The 18,524-nt window shown below is 50.1% G+C and overlaps 1 protein-coding gene across 4 annotated transcripts in view; it reads left to right on the top strand.

Annotated features, from left to right (window-relative positions):
• The window catches only part of LOC147678599 (low density lipoprotein receptor adapter protein 1-B-like), a 73,938-nt gene that overhangs the window by 27,214 nt on the left and 28,200 nt on the right, over positions 1-18,524 (top strand). Inside the window, exon 1 of one of the 4 annotated variants that reach the window (XM_086946053.1) lies at positions 12,326-12,453. The exons of 2 other annotated variants lie outside the window; for them this stretch is intronic. The gene's annotated coding sequence lies outside the window, so the exon portion shown is untranslated. Of the gene's footprint in view, positions 1-12,325; positions 12,454-12,976; positions 13,061-18,524 lie in introns of those variants that run through there. One more of the 4 variants, XM_086946055.1, reaches the window with a different exon arrangement.

Here is an 18,524-nt window from a genome sequence, read left to right as displayed (position 1 = left end):
TTGGTGGTGGTATTGATGGTGATGTTATGGTATAGGTGGTGGTATTATTGATGGTGTTATGGTATTTGTGGTGGTATTTCTTGTGGTCTAGTATCAGTGGTGGTATTATTGATGGTGTTATGGTATTTGTGGTGGTATTTCTGGTGGTCTGGTATCAGTGGTGGTATTATTGATGGCTGTGTTATTGCATTGGTGGTGGTATTATTGATGGTGGTGTTATGGTATAGGTTGTTGTATTATTGATGGTGTTATGGTATTTGCATAGGTATAGCTGGTGGTCTGGTGGTGGTGGTGTTATGGTATTTGTGGTGGTCTGGTATTGGTGGTGGTATCATTGGTGGTGGTATGGTATTTGTGGTGGTATTGGTGATGGTCTGGTATTGGAGGTGGTATTATTGATGGTGGTGTTATGGTATTTGCGGTGGTATAGCTGGTGGTCTGGTACCAGTGGTGGTAATATTGATGGTGGTGTTATGGTATTTGCGGTGGTATTGCTGGTGGTTTGGTATCATCAGTGGTATTATTGATGGTGGTGTTATGGTATTTGTGGTGGTCTGGTATCAGTGGTGGTATTATTGATGGTGTTATGGTATTTGTTGTGGTATTGCTTATGGTCTGGAATTGGTGGTGGTATTATTGATAGTGGTGTTATGGTATAGGTGGTGGTATTGATGGTGTTATGGTATTCGTGGTGGTATTGCTGGTGGTCTGTTATTGGTGGTATTATTGATGGTGGTGTTATGGTATTTGTGGTGGTATTGCTGATGGTCTGGAATTGGTGGTGGTATTGATGGTGATGTTATGGTATAGGTGGTGGTATTATTGATGGTGTTATGGTATTTGTGGTGGTATTGCAGGTGGTCTGGTATCAGTGGTGATAATGTTGATGGTTGTGTTGTGATATTTATGGTGGTGTTATGGTATTTGTGGTGGTATTTCTGATGGTCTGGAATTGGTGGTGGTATCGATGGTGATGTTATGGTATAGGTGGTGGTATTATTGATGGTGTTATGGTATTTGTGGTGGTATTGCAGGTGGTCTGGTATCAGTGGTGATAATGTTGATGGTTGTGTTGTGATATTTATGGTGGTGTTATGGGATTTGTTGTGTTTTTTTGATGGTCTGGTATTAGTGGTGGTATTTATTGATGGTGGTTTTATGGTATTGGCGGTGATCTTATTGATGGTTGTGTTGTGATATTTATGGTGGTATTATTGATGGTGGTGTTATGGTATAGGCGGTGGTATCATTGATAGTGGTGTTATGGTATTTGTGGTGGTATTGTGATGGTCTGGTATCGGTGGTGTTATGGTATTGGTGGTGGTATTATTGATGGTGTTATGGTATTTATGGTGGTATGGGTGGTGGCATTATTGATAGCTGTGTTATGGCATTGGTGGTGGTATTATTGATGGTGTTATGGTATAGGTGGTGGTAATATTGATGGTGTTATGGTGGTATTGGTGGTGGGGCATTATTGATGGCTGTATTATGGCATTGGTGGTGGTATTATTGATGGTTTTCTGGTATAGGTGGTGGTAATATTGATGGTGTTTTGGTGGTGGCATTGTTAATGGCTGTGTTGTGGCATTGGTGTTGGTATTGATGGCTGTGTTATGACATTGGTGGTGGTATTATTGATGGTGGTGTTATGGTATAGGTGGTGGTATTATTGAAGGTGTTATGATATTTGCGGAGGTATAGCTGGTGGTCTGGTATTGGTGGTGGTGTTATGGTATTTGCGGTGGTATTGCTGGTGGTTTGTTATCATTGGTATTATTGATTGTGGTGTTATGGTATTCGTGGTCGTCTGGTATCAGTGGTCGTATTATTGATGTTATGGTATTTGTGGTGGTATTGCTGATGGTCTGGAATAGGTGGTGGTATTATTGATGGTGTCATGGTATTGTGGTGGTGTTGCTGGTGTTCTGGTATCAGTGGTGGTATTATTGATGGTGGTATTATGGTATTTGTGGTGGTATTGCTGATGGTCTGGAATAGGTGGTGGTATTTGTGAGAAGTTGGCCTGGTATATGATGTTCACTATTCTAGTGAGCACCGTGCACCGGTCCAAACAACCCTTATGGTGATGGTTGTAAAGTCAACCTTATAGACCAGCTATCCTAGAGGTAGTGTCGACAGAACAGTCTTAGGCTAAAAACTCTTGCGAGCGTGTAAAGCCAGCTGTTTTACCATATGTAACCTCTTGAATATCAAATGAAAGGACACCACACAAAATATATGTATTTATTTACTAACCCACTCCTCTGAACTCCTCTGAACTCTTCATGAGATCAGAGGCAAAAGCACATAACAAGTTACACTTAGAAAAATTTTAAATAGCACAATTTACAGTTAGGCCCTAGGGGCAAGTAAAACCATATACTAAGTAAGTGGTATAATAACCACGACTTGGGAAAGGAAGAGGCCTAGGGAATCGCTGGGGCTACACTATCTGACCCTTAGGTTAGGAGTAGGAGGCCCACAGGCGGCGCGTGCAGTGTCCGTACACTCAAGCAAGAGTCAATGGGAACCTAGAAAGGTAAGTAATGGAGTTTTAGGACACTTCCGGTCTAGCTAGAAGGATACAACTAAAAACTTAGACACTTGGATAGTCAATACCCTTGAGAGCACTGAAGTACTCGCGTTATCTCACCTACAGGAAGCGGGTGCATAGGTGTGAAGATTTGTCGGGTTTCGCCATTGAAGTCTATGGAGCCTGTGAAGAAAGATGCTGCAGGCGACCAGGAGGAAAATGTCCGGGTGGATCCAAGGGTGGATCGAGGATGAAGAAGACCTGAAAGTAGAAGGGACAGAGTCTAGGTCACTAGCCAGTGACCGGGTGGAACCAAGGAGGAACCAGGACATCGTCGAGGAGCAATCAGGTGCTGGGGTGAAGCTTGTAGTTGCAGCCACGCGGACCCGGAGGCGTCGAGGACAACCAGGTGCTGGAGAGGAGCTGTCCCACGAAGGTTCTCGCAGATGGAGGGGTCGGCTTCAAGATCGGAGCCAACAAGCCTAAGCAAAGGCAACCCATGCAGGATACATAAAAGGCTTCTGGTGCAGACCAGGAGGGTCTGAGGTACTTCACCTCTGAGGGAAAGCAAGGGCCAGTCTGGAGCAACCAGACTAGCGATGGAGTTTCAAAAAGGATCGTCGCCAGGGGCTTCTAGCCAACGGGCCAGCAACCGGACAACGCGTCGAGCAGAACACAAGCAGAAGGGCCCCATGCAGATCTCGTGGAGGGCTGGTCTTCGGTGCAGGTGGAGCTCGGTGTCGGGGTGTCTCAGTCCCCAGTGCACAGCTTCGAGGAGGCCTCAGGAGCTGCGCTGTTAGCAAGTTGCAGACTTTCCACGTTAAATGCTTCCACGGGCCCCGACACCTTCCACGGGGCTCAGCAGTGCTGGAGTCGTGCAGTGGGGTCAGAGGGATCCGGGAGTCGAGGTCTTGTCAGGCTCTCTGCTTGTGTTCTGGCGGGAACGGGGACAAAGCAAGCCGTCAAGTTGCTGGATGGTGCCTGGTTGCCCAGGGTGGTCACTCCTTGGCCACAAGGGAGATTTCTTCAGCTCAGGTGAATGTCGAAGGGTCCAGAGTTTCGTCTTCAGTCAATTCCAGGATTAATCTGAAGTCTCCTGGGTCAGCTCCTACCTTTATACAACGAAAGGGGGCTGGTTTGGTCACTAGGTCTCTCCTATGGGTGGGACCAGGAAGAGGGGTGCTACACCCCCTTTCCTTTGTGCAGTTTCGTGCCAGAGCTGGGGCTGGAGTGCCCCAGCAACCGGTTTGAACTGGGGTATGCATGGAGCACCTAGAGTTCTCCAGGCAGTGTCTGATTCTATTCAGCCCTCCCTGTCCCAATACACATCCTCTTGTCTGGGGTGGTGCTTGCACCTCCCCAAGCAGGAAACCTATTGTCCAAACCTCCGTGACTGGAAGGACTCCCAGCAGCAGGAGGTCAGACTTGTGTCTGTGGCAGCAGCATCCATTTTGTGATGCTGGGGCTCTGGTTAACTTTAACCGGGTACAGTAGTTTCAACATATCTTCTCCCTCTAGAAGGGTGGAATGCTACCCCCTCGCCAGAATTGTCGAGGGGGTAGTATTCCAAAGCGTATGACACCTTACACGACATGTTTTGATAAAGCCAAACCAAATTTAGCATTAACCGCGAGAATTATAATGCACTTAAGAGTATATGGTATGGCAATATCATAGAACAGCTATAAGGACATGGTTCCGAAAGCTGCAGACAGGCTCAGCTCATGCTAGAGCACCATCTCACACATAACCAAGCACTCTGCCTTCAGGATTGTTAAGGCCTGCCATAGGAGTGACTTATAGGTTACTATGTGTCTATTTGTAAGTAGGTATAGGAATACTACACCTAAGCAAGGGGTGGTTACACGACCTTGCCCCAGCTGAGTGATCAGCCAGTTGTGTCTATTTGAGTGGCCAGCCAGGGGTGGCATAATACATGCTGCAGCCCCTGGTAGGCCTTGGGTACACCTATGCCCTGAGTACCTAGGTTACACTTCTACAGGGGGTGATAAGGTGAACCAATTCCCAATTGTGTATGTACCTAGAGTACATGGTTTGAATTTAGAGAGAGTGCATCTGGGCTGTGGGTCTGATTAGCAGGCCCACAGCCATATCTAAGTCGAAAACCAGTGAAGCAAAAGCAAAAAGTGGGGGTGAGCATAGGAAGCAGACCCTCCTCTCCTACAGTATTATTGATGGTGGTGTTATGGTATAGGTGGTATTATTGATGGCGTTATGGTATTTGCGGTGGTATTGCTGGTGGCCTGGTATCGGTGATGGTAATGAGTAGCTCCTGGTATTGCTGGTGTTATGTTATGTTATCGTAGGTTTTATTGAGCGCTCAGCTACTCAAACAAGAGTGTCCCGGCGCTATCAGACCCAACACAGCATAACCTCAGACAGGGGCGAGATCAGAGAACGAACAACCACGTTTTAAGCTCTTTCCTGAATGCAGCCAAATTCTCGCTCTTTCTCAGTGCGAGTGGCAAATCATTCCATGCCCGCGGCGCCAGATATTTAAAGGACCGACCCCCGATCCGCGCCCTTCTGATCGCCGGGACCGTGGCCAATGTCAGCGCAGCCGATCGTAAGGCTCTAGATGGGTGCTAAAAGCCAACTCTCTTCCTCAGATAGAGCGCTCCAGTACCATGAAGAGCCTTAAACGCTATGGTAAGAGCCTTCAACTTAATGCGCTTCCGAATTGGCAGCCAGTGGAGGGGTTTCAACAGTCCCGTGGCATGAGAACTACGGCCAAGGCCAAAAATGTACTCTATACCGCTCTACTATGTGAGTGCACTCTACGCACTCCTCTGTATTTCACACCTTTTCAGCTCTCTGGTGCACTGAGCCCTGGCTTCTCCCTGGTCTATTGTGCGTTCAGGCTGCTCTGTTGTGCCTCCTGACCTCTCTCTGGTCTTTTGTACCCCCCTGGTTGATCCCTGGTCAGTTGTGCCCCCTACTGCTCTCTGTTCTTTTGCCCACCCTGGATGGTCCTGGTCTGTTTACCTGCTATGTTCCCTATTATTACTATTTACTACTCGCTGGTCTATTGCGCCCCCCCTTATAGTTTGTGTTTTGTAGCACCCCTGGCGGGTCTCTATTTGAAGCAGACCTCGGTTGCTCCCTGTTGCATTGCATCCATCCTTGAGCCTGAAGCCTCCTGGGCACAGGAGCAAGGTTCTCCTAAATTGTGGGAGCATGTTAAAGCTTTGCCTCGTGATCCTTCACCCTCACCAGGCCCGGCCGGATCCTGTGAGTGTGCTCGCTTCCATGCACCCCTGGTCCTCTGCCCATGGGGTCAAGTCAGTCTAGAACCTGTAGGTCTCAATAACACCCTCCCGGGTGGGGTATTTACAGTACACGGTGTCCTGTTTACATGCAACACTGGACCGCCCTCGTGCCAGAGACCCGCACTACTGCGCAGTGTGGCGCGGTCGGCGCGAGGGCGCCCTGCCCTTGCAATGATGCTCTTATCAGCTCTGTGCAGGCCTCGTGAACCTTACTGGACATGTTTACACCATCTTCGTTCATAAACGGAGGTTGTTGTGCAGTTCATTTGTTTTGAGGGAAATTTGGCGCCTAAAGATATTTTGAATGCTGTGCGTTAGGTGCTGACGTCTGCACTCACCAAAGATGGCGTCCGACCTTCTCGCAGACAGGCACTGAAGCGTGTGCACCTGGAGGTCAGAGTAGCCCAAAAGTGATGACTGTATTTATACCTCTGCGGCTTATTGGATGTAGGTGATCTGTTTGTCTGTCTTTGCTTTTGGTGTCCACTGAAAGGAGCAAATGATTCAGACCACAGCAGCTCACTGTGGTCGGTGTGAACACTATGAACGATGTTCTTTAAATTGTTTCTTTGGGACAGTGTTTCTGCTTGACATGTATCAGCTGCAAATACATACAAATAAGCCCCCCAGGCCCATACCTGCCTCCTTTTGGCATTCTGACCCTCCCTTGATGGTTTTACCACATCTGTCACCAGGGCTCGCGCTTCCCTGCGTCTGCCAATGAACTTTCCTCTAACATTCGACTCTTAACCAATGCGTCACCCATACCGTATTTGTTACACGCCACTGAGCTTTTTAGGCATCCCATGTTAGATATGGGCCGCATTTTCTGCTTTTAGGTCTTTTTTGGTATTTGTACATTTGTTTGTGCTCAACAAACCCATGATTGATTGATTTCTAGGTCTGATTTACGAAAATGACATATAATAGTTACTAAGAGAGGCTTTCAGCCCGCCCTCTTCATCCATTGGCCTGTTATTGTGTCAGTCAAATTGATTCCCCCCCCCCCCCCATCACAGCATACAGCACTTCACTGTGGGTGACTGCATTCCGCCCTATCTCAGAGCACGCCTACACCCCAAAAAGACCCCTTCTGTTCCAGGGACTACAATGGCAATATGTGCTTTTTGAGACTAAAAAAATGTTTGCTTTTAGGCCATTTTTTTTTTTTTTTTTTATCGACGAGGGACTGGGAGCTTTCCCAACAACTAAGTTTTTGCAAAAAACTTGGGAAAACAAAACATGCATCGACAAAGCCAAAAGGCTGGCAGTCCACACCAGACCAATGAGCTTCGCCAGTGCTTGCTTATTATTGCAAAAAAGAAGAAAAAAAACATTCTACCTAAACTTGACAGCCAAATGCTTGCAATAAAAATGTTGAACTACAAGAATATCAATGGCATACAATGTTAACAGAACAGTATGGGTCTTTCCTGCAGGCCTGTTGTGTACCTCGAGCAGGTGCAGAAACATGTCTTTGTTTTATTGCCTGCACGTCACAGGGAACTAGGATTCTGGTCGATGCAAAGACCAGGTAGTATTGGCTTTGATATACTGTTGCCTGAAGATATAGTTTATGCATATAACAGTGACTGAAAACTGTCAAAAGTATAAGGAATGGGAAGAAAAAAGCATTGGAAAAGTAAAGTAGTGGTCCACCGTTCTTGGCGCTGCATTGCACTTCCTTTTAGGATGAGCATATGTGTTCATTTTTGCCATCACTCCCATCGCAAGAGAATGGTTGAAGTGGGCTGACCCATTGTTCCATGCTATGCACTGACTGGGTGGAAGCAAAATGCAAATGACACTTTAACAGACCAATGGATGAAGAGAGCTGACCCGAAGCCCTTTTCTGGATGTATATATGTATGCATGTTCTCTTTATGGTATTCTTTTCGTTGCGTAAGGGAGGCACAACAACTGAAGTTTTTTTCTGGGCTGGACTTAAAACGGTGTTTCTGACACAGCTTAAGAACCCCTGATTTCTAAATTAGCATTTTATTAAAGTCTCTCTAGACCACTAGGAGTTGAGTTTAACAATTCCAAATTGTTGGCGTAAGTGAAGTGATAATTGTAAAGCTACCCAGCCTTAGTGGAAGGCTATCGACTTTGTTTAGGATGGCGTGAAATGTGGTGTACCTTGTACAGGCCTGGAGTCCACATCTAGGGGGTCATTACGATTGCGGTTTTTCCGCATCCTCGGGGCCGGCGGAAGCCACCGCCGGCCCCGTGGATGCGGAAAAACCGCAGCGGACTGACCAAAGACCCACCGCCACATTAGGATGGCTGGTGGGTCCTGGTTTCCGTCCGCAGCTTTTCCGCCGCGGTCGGATTACAACCGCGGCGGAAAAGCTCTAATATGGTGACGGTGTCTTCCAGACACCGTCCACCATATTAGGATGGCCAGTGAGTTATGCTTTTCCGCGGCGGGTTTTCCGCCGTGGAAAAGCATACGGAACTTCACTGCGGGGGCCCGTTGCGGGCCCCCTAGGTGAAGGGGGTGTGGGGGGTGCACATGGGGGGTACCTATGGTATCCCCCTGCATTTGCATGCAGAAAGCGGCAGGCACCGCGCGGTGCCTGCCTCTTTCTGCATGCAAATGCAATGCGTGCATTTTTAACATTGCCGCGGGTGCAGCTTGAAGCTGCACCCGCGGCAATGTTAAAAATAGAGGATGTGACCGCCAGGGTGGCGGTCACATCCTAATTGCACAGGAGGGAACTCTGCATGCCATGCGGAGGTTCCCTCCTGCTCTGGGGTCGCGGACGGACGCAAGTCCGTCCGCGATCCTAATCGACCCCTTAGTGTTTGTCTGGTTCTGGAAACCACATCTGAAATATTCTTCCCAGTTCTGGAGGCCAAACCTGCCCTGCTGTGCCCAATTATGGAGTCCTTGTGGATAACTGTGGGTCACCTCCCTTTAGCACATTGTATTCAGTTCTGCATGGAAAAGGTGTTCGACGCCTCCTCTGGGGTATTAAGCGCTATAAAAATTCAATTACAATATTTGAAATGTTGAGCCTAGATTGGTCGCACAACTGGAGTATTGTACCCACTTCAGGAACCATTCTTCAGTTTATTTTGCCATGTTCTGGCTGCCATGTCTGGAATGCTCTGCCCAGTTGCAGGGGGTGGGCGCCCCCGGTATATTGTATCTGGGTCTGGTGTTTGAATCTGGGGTGTTGACAGGTTCTGTGGGTCGAAGCTGAAGTATTGTGCGCTCTTCTGTTTGTCACAGGCCCCATCTATAATATTGTGTCCAGTTTTAGAGGCGACATGTAGACGTTCTAGAGGCCCTATCCAGAGAAGTGTACCCAGATCTTAAAGCCAAACCTTAAGTGCTGTGGCCAGTTCTCTGAGTCACAGCTGGAATGGGGTGATACGCTGTTGATGATGCATCTACAGTGCTGGGCCCTGTTCTCTGGATCACATCTGGAATGGGTGATACGCTGTTGATGTTGCATCTAGAGTGCTGCGCCCCGTTCTAGAGACCACCTCTAGACCATTCTGTTCCACCCTGAAGTCCACACTTGGTTTATTGTGTCCACTTCTGGAAGCTCCCACCAGGTGTTGCAGCCAGACCTTGAGACGCCATTCTAAAGTGTTTTAGAAAACGAAACTGCGTGAATCTGAGCAGTTGATGAATTTAGTTTATTATTGAGAAATGTAGGATATTATGCTAAATCTTTAGATTATAACAGAAACTCTGAAAGGATTCTCAGTCCATTTATAGGATTTCAGTGAAACAGAAATGGCACAGCGATTGACAACGCGGCATCCTTTTGTGTGGTTCTAGAGTACTGTGCCCATTTCTGGACCCTTATGCAAAGTATTGTGCCTGGATGAGGCTTTACGTCGAGTTCTACAGCTCCTTACACATCTAGAGTGCTGTGCATCATCCGGATGCCACGTATCGAGTGCTGTGCACTGTTCTAGAGTTTTCTACCCACTTCATGAAGCAACGACTCGAGGGCAGTGGCCACTTTTTGAGTGTTCTGCGCAGTCCTGGAGGTCACATTAGCAGTCACCTGGCCACTCTGTGGTGTTGTGTTTGTAATGTTGAGCTCAGTTCTGGATGTTACACTTAAGTATTGTGCCCAGTTCTGGAGTCCACGTCTGTGGTGCTTTGCCCAGTTCTGGAGTCCACGTCTGTGGTGCTTTGCCCAGTTCTGGAGTCCACGTCTGTGGTGCTTTGCCCAGTTCTGGAGTCCACGTCTGTGGTGCTGTGCCCAGTTCTGGAGCCCGCGTCTGTGGTGCTGTGCCCAGTTCTGGAGCCCGCGTCTGTGGTGCTGTGCCCAGTTCTGGAGTCTGCGTCTGTGGTGCTGTGCCCAGTTCTGGAGTCCACGTCTGTGGTGCTTTGCCCAGTTCTGGAGTCCGCGTCTGTGGTGCTGTGCCCAGTTCTGGAGCCCGCGTCTGTGGTGCTGTGCCCAGTTCTGGAGTCCACGTCTGTGGTGCTTTGCCCAGTTCTGGAGTCCACGTCTGTGGTGCTTTGCCCAGTTCTGGAGTCCGCGTCTGTGGTGCTGTGCCCAGTTCTGGAGCCCGCGTCTGTGGTGCTGTGCCCAGTTCTGGAGCCCGCGTCTGTGGTGCTGTGCCCAGTTCTGGAGCCCGCGTCTGTGGTGCTGTGCCCAGTTCTGGAGTCCACGTCTGTGGTGCTTTGCCCAGTTCTGGAGTCCACGTCTGTGGTGCTTTGCCCAGTTCTGGAGTCCACGTCTGTGGTGCTGTGCCCAGTTCTGGAGTCCATGTCTGTGGTGCTGTGCCCAGTTCTGGAGTCCGCGTCTGTGGTGCTGTGCCCAGTTCTTGGGGTCACATCTGAAGGACAGCATTCAGAACCGTCTCCACACTCTCTCACACACCCACACACACACACTGCTCTGGAGGTTTTGTCTAACCTTGGGTGTCCTGTCCTGGCTCCAACTCAGTGAGCCCCAGTTCTGGAGTACACATCTGGAATGCTTTGTCCAGATCCAGAGGTCAGATCTACAATGCCTGGCCCAGTTCCAGAAACAAATCTAGAGTGGCATTCAGACTTTTCCCCTCACATCTGGAGTGCTGAGCCTGGTTCTAGAGGTCTGGCACCTGGAGCGCTGAGCCCGGTTCTGGCACCTGGAGCGCTGAGCCCGGTTCTGGCACCTGGAGCGCTGAGCCCGGTTCTGGAGGTCTGGAGCGCTGTGACCGGTTCTGGAGGTCTGGAGCGCTGAGCCCGGTTCTGCATCCGGAACGCTGAGCCCGGTTCTGGAGGTCTGGAGCGCTGAGCCCGGTTCTGGAGGTCTGGAGCGCTGGAGCGCTGAGCCCGGTTCTGGAGGTCTAGAGCGCTGAGCCCGGTTCTGGAGGTCTGGAGCGCTGTGCCCGGTTCTGGAGGTCTGGAGCGCTGTGCCCGGTTCTGCATCTGGAGCGCTGAGCCTGGTTCTGGCGTACATATCTGTAGTGCTGGACCTGGTTCTGGAGTCCACATCTGTAGTGCTGGACCTGGTTCTGGAGTCCACGTCTGGAGTGCTGAGCCGGGTTCTGGCATCTGGAGTGCTGAGCCCGGTTGTGGAGGGTGTAATTGTGCACCCACCACCCCCAGTCCACACCGACTTCTCTTTAGTGTGCAATAGGTCACGCATTTTCCCCTAAAGTGGCAGCCGGGAGGGGGCGCTGTGGTGTCATTGTGGTGAATGTATTGTGATGTGCAGTGATGGTGATGACACCAGTACTATGAAAGGCCTCCCGGAACACTTACCCGTGAATCATGGTACCCACGATTTTGTTGTGCGTGGTGTGTCCCTCCTCTGGAGTACAGTGTCCAGTCCTCTGAGTCACATCTGGCGTGCGGCATTAAAGTATTGACGTCACATGTAGAATAATGTGCTCAGCCTGCTGACCACCTATAGTACGCTTTTTTTTTACTTATATAATTTTAGCGCTTGGAAGCGGAATTCATTTTTTTGTCGGCAAGAGGAGCCTGGGGTATATATGTGTGTATATATATATATATATATATATATATATATATATATATATATATATATATATATATATATATATATATAATTCTGCGTTCTATAGTTTGTACAGTTTGTGTAACTCTCTGTACGTGTATCAAACGTGTGCAACATTGTGTAATGTTGTTCTTGTTATCAACCTGCCGCTTAAGTAACTCTTGTGAAATCTCGTGCACATCTTTACCGTGATGCAACGCTTTATATTGTAAAGCGCTTTGACGCCCATGGGCGATATGCACACTATTTAAAATCGCCTAAATCCATAAAGATGGAGGTGGGGGTAGGAGGTCACTAGGTGCTTCTGTGTGGTGGCGGGGGAGGGGGGGGGGGTCTGGCGAGGCCATCCTGAACAAGTAGGGCCGGTTTTGAAATCCTCCTGCCCTCCCCTGCCTCAGGGCACAAACACCTCCTGGGCTTCTGCATACTCCTCTCAAAGGGGGGTGGAGAGGTGGGGTGTGGAGGGGGTAGAGAACTCCTATCAGCGGTTCACAGCACCCCCGCGGGCACGGGCCTGCCCAGAATTCCCTGGTGCTGGTGCAAGGGGGCGGGCCTCTACAGAGGAACAGGGCCGGTGTGTTCAGATAAGGCCCAGTGTGTGCCTGCCACCCTCCAAGACCACCCGCCCTCCGGACTCACGGCCAAGGTAAGGGGGTCTCGCATATCCTGTTTTTTTTTTGTTTTTAAATCTCGCGCCTCTCCCGGCCGTGCCGCCCGCGGGTCACCAAAAACTTAACTCGCAACAACCTTCCTTCATCCAGAGAGCGCTTCTGTGACGAACACAGAAGTGCAAGGCTATTTATTTATATAGCGCTTATTACCCCTGAGCGTCCTGATTCGATTGTTTCGAATCTAAATGCACCTAGTTTATAGCGTCTACTGTGCCTTTTTATCAAAGCGCTCTGACGTCAGCTCGGACAACACGCGCACCATATAAAAGAAAATAAACATTTCTGCAGCGTGAACCCTCTGGCCGTTCCTGAGACAGACTCCGTCCTCCACCTGTTCCCAGCGAGCACTGCAGGCTTCCAGCACAGAGGCCAAGCAATGAATGAACAATGCCTTCCCGACCCTAACGCCTGCTTTCCCCACGTTTCCACAGCAGCGTGCCGACCTGCCATTGGTTGTGCAGTGTGTAAAGTGACATGCCACCGAAAAGCAGCGGGTAGGCGGACTCCTGGACTGAAAGTACCGGAGTAAAAAACACCAAACGCTGTTTTTAATGAGTTCTCAATTGCATGGCTTTGTAAAAGGTAAAAAGTTATTGGTTTTATGTATATTTTGTGTATGTTTCATTGTACCCTTTAGGGGTAATGGTGCAGTAAACCTTGCGTTTATTTTTAAATTAAAATGCCCCTTTTGATGGATGTTGGCTTGAGTGCAGTCTAGATGGATTAAGGCGAGCGTCACGGCATTTTAACTCCTTCTCAGGGGACGGCCATACAGCACTAGGGCATCTGTGGAATTCAGTGCCCATTTCAAACTTGGAAGGATGAAGGACAAAGCCGGCCCAGTAAGGATGTCCGTCTAAGGAGCTGAACGCTGCACACAGCAGCAACAGGCGCGTTGACCCCATGGGCTATCCTGCCTCGCTTTGTATTCTATGAGGTCCATCACATTATTGTTTGGTTTCACACAAGCCTCGACTTTCTTTTGAAATGCAAATCTCCCACTTTGAACCCAATTAACCACGTAAATCCTTCTATCGTGTTGATTGTTAAGGAGGAAGGGGGAACGTGCGGAGTAAAAAAAAAAAACAAAGGTGTTCGTTTGTTAAAGTGGTTTTTCCCAAAAATACTACACACTGCGAGAAAAGCAAACATATTCAGCCATACCGCAAACTACATTCGCTCAAATCGTTAATAAACACAAAATCCCAGAATGAAATTCGTAAAAAAATCAAACCTTCATTGTAAGTGCCGGTGCCGCCCCCCAGCGGTCACTTTTTAGTTCAGTAGGATTTTATTGAATTTTGACAGTCGCATTCATGGCTGAAAATAATGACACATTCAAAACAAAACTGTCTCCAGGCGTTGAAGGGGCTCGTGCGACGCCTGGCGTTCGTCCCGACGAGAAAAGGCAGGGCATGGCTGCCTCCGTCGACGGGTGGGGGCAGAAGAAGATGGCCTCTGCCTGTCATGCATCTGTGCAGGGCCTGCACACTGCCTCAGGGCCTGCACACTGCCTCTGCCTGTCCCGGGTCCGTGTAGTCCCGGGTCCGTAATCCAGAGGAAACCAAGTTACACAAGCACCCTCTAAAGAGTTAAATAACAGGTACATTTCCGTAGAGCATTAGTTTTTTTTCAAGGTTTTTGCACCTATATCAACCATGAGTTCATTTGGAATTAAGGAGCTTCAAAGTAAGGATCCAAAACAGTTGTTATGTTCCAGAATCTTTATTTTAGACACATTAAAAGTTTTCCAGCTTTGCACTGCCGACACGTGTTTCGCCCACTCGGGCTTTTTCAAGGCAATCTTGGTCAGTATTGACAGGTCTGGCGGTCGGGAAGTTCTTATAAGTCAAAGGATATATGATGTGTCAGTATTGGGAATCCTATTAATAATGGTTATCACGGCGAGCTGTTCAAGCTGTGAGTTCCACCTATATAGTTTCAAGGTGTTAAGCCCCACGTTGAGTATGGTACTATTCCGGAAAGTCAAGGAAATATGTCTCAATGGGATAGCGCGAGTCACTGCATGAAGATAAGTCTTTTATTCATACAGTCTAGAGTCCAAAAGACCTTGATAAGTCTTCTAGTCGTATGGACGGGGGCCGGATCTCCACTGCTGGGCACTGAGAAACACTACCACCAATATTGTTGTGTAATTATGTCCCGGGTCCGTGCAGGGCCTGCACACTGCCTCAGGGCCTGCACACTGCCTCTGCCTGTCCCGGGTCCGTGCAGGGCCTGCACACTGCCTCTGCCTGTCCCGGGTCCGTGCAGGGCCAGCACACTGCCTCTGCCTGTCCCGGGTCCGTGCAGGGCCTGCACACTGCCTCGGCCTGTCATGGATCCGTGCAGGGCCTGCACACTGCCTCGGCCTGTCCCGGGTCCGTGCAGGGCCAGCACACTGCCTCTGCCTGTCCCGGGTCCGTGCAGGGCCTGCACACTGCCTCTGCCTGTCCCGGGTCCGTGCTGTCCCGGGTCCGTGCAGGGCCTGCACACTGCCTCGGCCTGTCCCGGATCCGTGCAGGGCCTGCACACTGCCTCGGCCTGTCCCGGATCCGTGCAGGGCCTACACACTGCCTCGGCCTGTCCCGGATCCGTGCAGGGCCTGCACACTGCCTCAGCCTGTCCCGGATCCGTGCAGGGCCAGCACACTGCCTCGGCCTGTCCCGGATCCGTGCAGGGCCTGCACACTGCCTGTCCTGGATCTGTGCAGGGCCAGCACACTGCCTCTGCCCGTCCTGGATCCGTGCAGGGCCTGCACACTGCCTCTGCTTGTCATGGATCCGTGCAGGGCCAGCACACTGCCTCTGCCTGTCCCGGGTCCGTGCAGGGCCAGCACACTGCCTCTGCCTGTCCCGGGTCCGTGCAGGGCCTGCACACTGCCTCTGCCTGTCCCGGGTCCGTGCTGTCCCGGGTCCGTGCTGTCCCGGGTCCGTGCAGGGCCAGCACACTGCCTCTGCCTGTCATGGATCCGTGCAGGGCCCGCACACTGCCTCTGCCTGTCCCGGGTCCGTGCAGGGCCCGCACACTGCCTCTGCCTGTCCTGGATCCGTGCAGGGCCCGCACACTGCCTCGGCCTGTCCCGGATCCGTGCAGGGCCAGCACACTGCCTCGGCCTGTCCCGGATCCGTGCAGGGCCAGCACACTGCCTCGGCCTGTCCCGGATCCGTGCAGGGCCTGCACACTGCCTGTCCCGGATCCGTGCAGGGCCAGCACACTGCCTCTGCCCGTCCTGGATCCGTGCAGGGCCTGCACACTGCCTCTGCCTGCCATGGATCCGTGCAGGGCCAGCACACTGCCTCGGCGTGTCCCGGATCCGTGCAGGGCCAGCACACTGCCTCTGCCTGTCATGGATCCGTGCAGGGCCTGCACACTGCCTCTGTCTGTCCTTGAGGTGTGCAGGGCCCCCGCATACGGTGTTAAACGCCCCCTCTCTCGGTGGTGTTCGCCGCCATGCGAAGCGCCGTGGCGCTGTTTACAACCGTCATCGAAGCGCTAGAATGACCTAGTGCTGAACACGGACAGACGTATTGAACCAGCAGTCTGTTAACTAACCAGTCCTATGACACGGTAACAAAGGTGAACAAACGTACGCGTTCCAGACACCATGCCTCAATCTAGATCACATGTACAAGTGCAGGCGCCCATGGTGATTGCACAAAGTGAAAAAGCGATCGGACGCTGTGTGAACCAAAGGCAATGACGGGACCGAGGCAGCTGAACACAGTAGACCACATTCGTTATCCGCCTCTCAAAGCAGCGGGTCGGTTTCATACAGGGGAACGCGCCTCGAAGTCGTGGCCTGCAGCCCTAGGTCCCATGGTCTCACGGGGACCATACTGGGAACCCGTGGAGCTTGGAGATAGCTCGGTGGGTTAAAGCGCCTGTTTCAGAGGTGCTGTGGGTTCGACTCCCTCAGAACCGAACTCGGCGTTCATCCTTCTGAGATCACTGCAAAGGAGCACACCAGCGGACGCGAATGACGCGCATTATTTTAGCGCCAAGAGGGCGGTGGGAGCTACAACAATGCCCAGTGTTATCGGTGTTTCAACTCACTTTCGTTGTGTACTCGGATGTGATTTCGGATGCAGGTCTACACCAGGGGATGGTGAACCGACCCTGGAGACCCCTCAAGGCTGAGGGAGACTTTTCCTTCAAGTGACGGGGGAGGGGAGGGTCATTCATGGGCGCGAGCTCCACAGACAATAACCATGTAAATGTGCCTGCGCAGGGAGGGGGCGAGTTCCAAGGAGGGGGCTGGGGCGATGAATTACTGAGCACAAAGAGGCGCTTGGTTGGCCAGGGGGTGAGATTTGTATGCGTAAAGGGTAATTAACAGGTTTGCCAGGGGGCGGGAGGGCAGGGGTGAAGGCAACGTTGCAAAATCGGAGGAAGTCACGAATCGGTCCCGTTTGAAGCTTCGAGCACAATCGCCGCAGGGGGTGGAGGAGACGTTGACCTTTGACACCTGCATGCAAGGTCTCTCCTTAAGGAAGCCGGCCAATGGGAGAGACCAGATACAGGGCAACCATGTGATCTTGTCCACTATTGCCACCCTGGGCTGATGGTGACATCATAAACCACAAGGTCAAAGGTCGAGCAGTTTGTAAATATCACCAGAGCCAGAGATTGCAGCCCAGGACCCATTATTAGTGTTTTTTATTTTGCTTTCTTTTGGGTAGTTAAACCGAACAAGTGATCGTCTTCAAGGTACAGCTAACAATGGGCTCTGTTTCGTGTTAGAATATTCAGGTTTTGTTTGCCTTCCGTGAATGAATTGTTGATAAAACAATTGACATTAGTGATGGGCGCTAGGTTTATGCGAGTCTGTGGCTGCAGCGGTTACAGCATAATAATAAGCTCATGGAGGCCCTGGGCAGGGAGCGTCGGTAGGGGCCCCCCCGAAGAGGGGTCCCGGCGGGGCGGAGCGGGAGGCCAGTGAAGGGGGGGGGGGGTCAGGGTGTTTGGAATTGGAAAAGAGCAGGAGGCCGCCACGCAAATATGTATCCATCCTCAGAGGATTATTATATTAAGGATAATAATAAACTTTATTCGGAATTTCAGAAATTAGAAATCCATAAAAGCGGTACATAATAAAATCTGCAGTGCACAGTAGTTACAAATAACATGGAAGTTACATATCTAAAAAAAATCAATTATTTTGTTCAATACAGTTAGTGTAAAGATTTTTTCTGTGTCTGTATATACACTTCAAGAAGTTAAGAACATGGTAGCAGGTGGCTTCAGTGTCCAAAAGCTGCAGGCTCAACATGGCTGATCGACATTGTCTAAGACCCCAAGATTTTAGGAGAGTCAGTAGCCAAACTTTACGATGTTCCTGATAAAATTTACAGAACAAGACGGTGTGGAGGGTGGTTTGTATTGATTTTTCGTCACAAGGACATAAAGGTGGATTTGGATCCCAGACGTTTGGGGTTGGAAAAGCTACCAGCTTGTGAAATATATTTAGTCTGAATCTTATCAGAAGGTAGCGATCAAAAGTACCAATGTTGAGAGTTAAGTAGGGCTGAATTGAAAAGGTGGATTGGACCGTTATTGCGTGTTGAACGGACTGTTTCCCTACTTCAGATTGTAATCTTAGATTTTCCAAGTGTCCCAAGGCTAATGTTTTTAAATTGTTCTTTGTAAGTTCTCCAATTTTTTCAGGATTTGAGTAATATTGCTCTACTCCGAGGTCAATGAAGAAGTTCCTGATATAGGCTAGCCATTTAATTTTTAAAGCATGGTCCAAGGACATTGCATCTGCCAGTATCGTCTTTGTGAGTTCATTTTTTTCTGAAGCCCAAATGCGGCGCCATAGGAGTAGCGGTTGTATTTTTGCAAGATCTTCTATATGTGGGACGCCCAATTCTGTGTGGCAGGCATAAATCGAAGATCGCTTTGGGGCTGACAGGAGAAATCTAAAAAAGTTGTTTTCTGCTACTTGCAGGGAAGTGACGTCCGTATGACCCCATAAGCCTGCTCCATATAGAGCTGTCGATTGGCATTTGGCCTTGTATATTGTCAACAGTTCCATGGGCGGACG

Source organism: Lissotriton vulgaris, chromosome 12 (assembly GCF_964263255.1).
Source record: "Lissotriton vulgaris chromosome 12, aLisVul1.2, whole genome shotgun sequence".
In the NCBI taxonomy this organism is placed as follows: domain Eukaryota; kingdom Metazoa; phylum Chordata; class Amphibia; order Caudata; family Salamandridae; genus Lissotriton; species Lissotriton vulgaris.
This window is presented reverse-complemented; position numbering and strand designations above follow the sequence as displayed.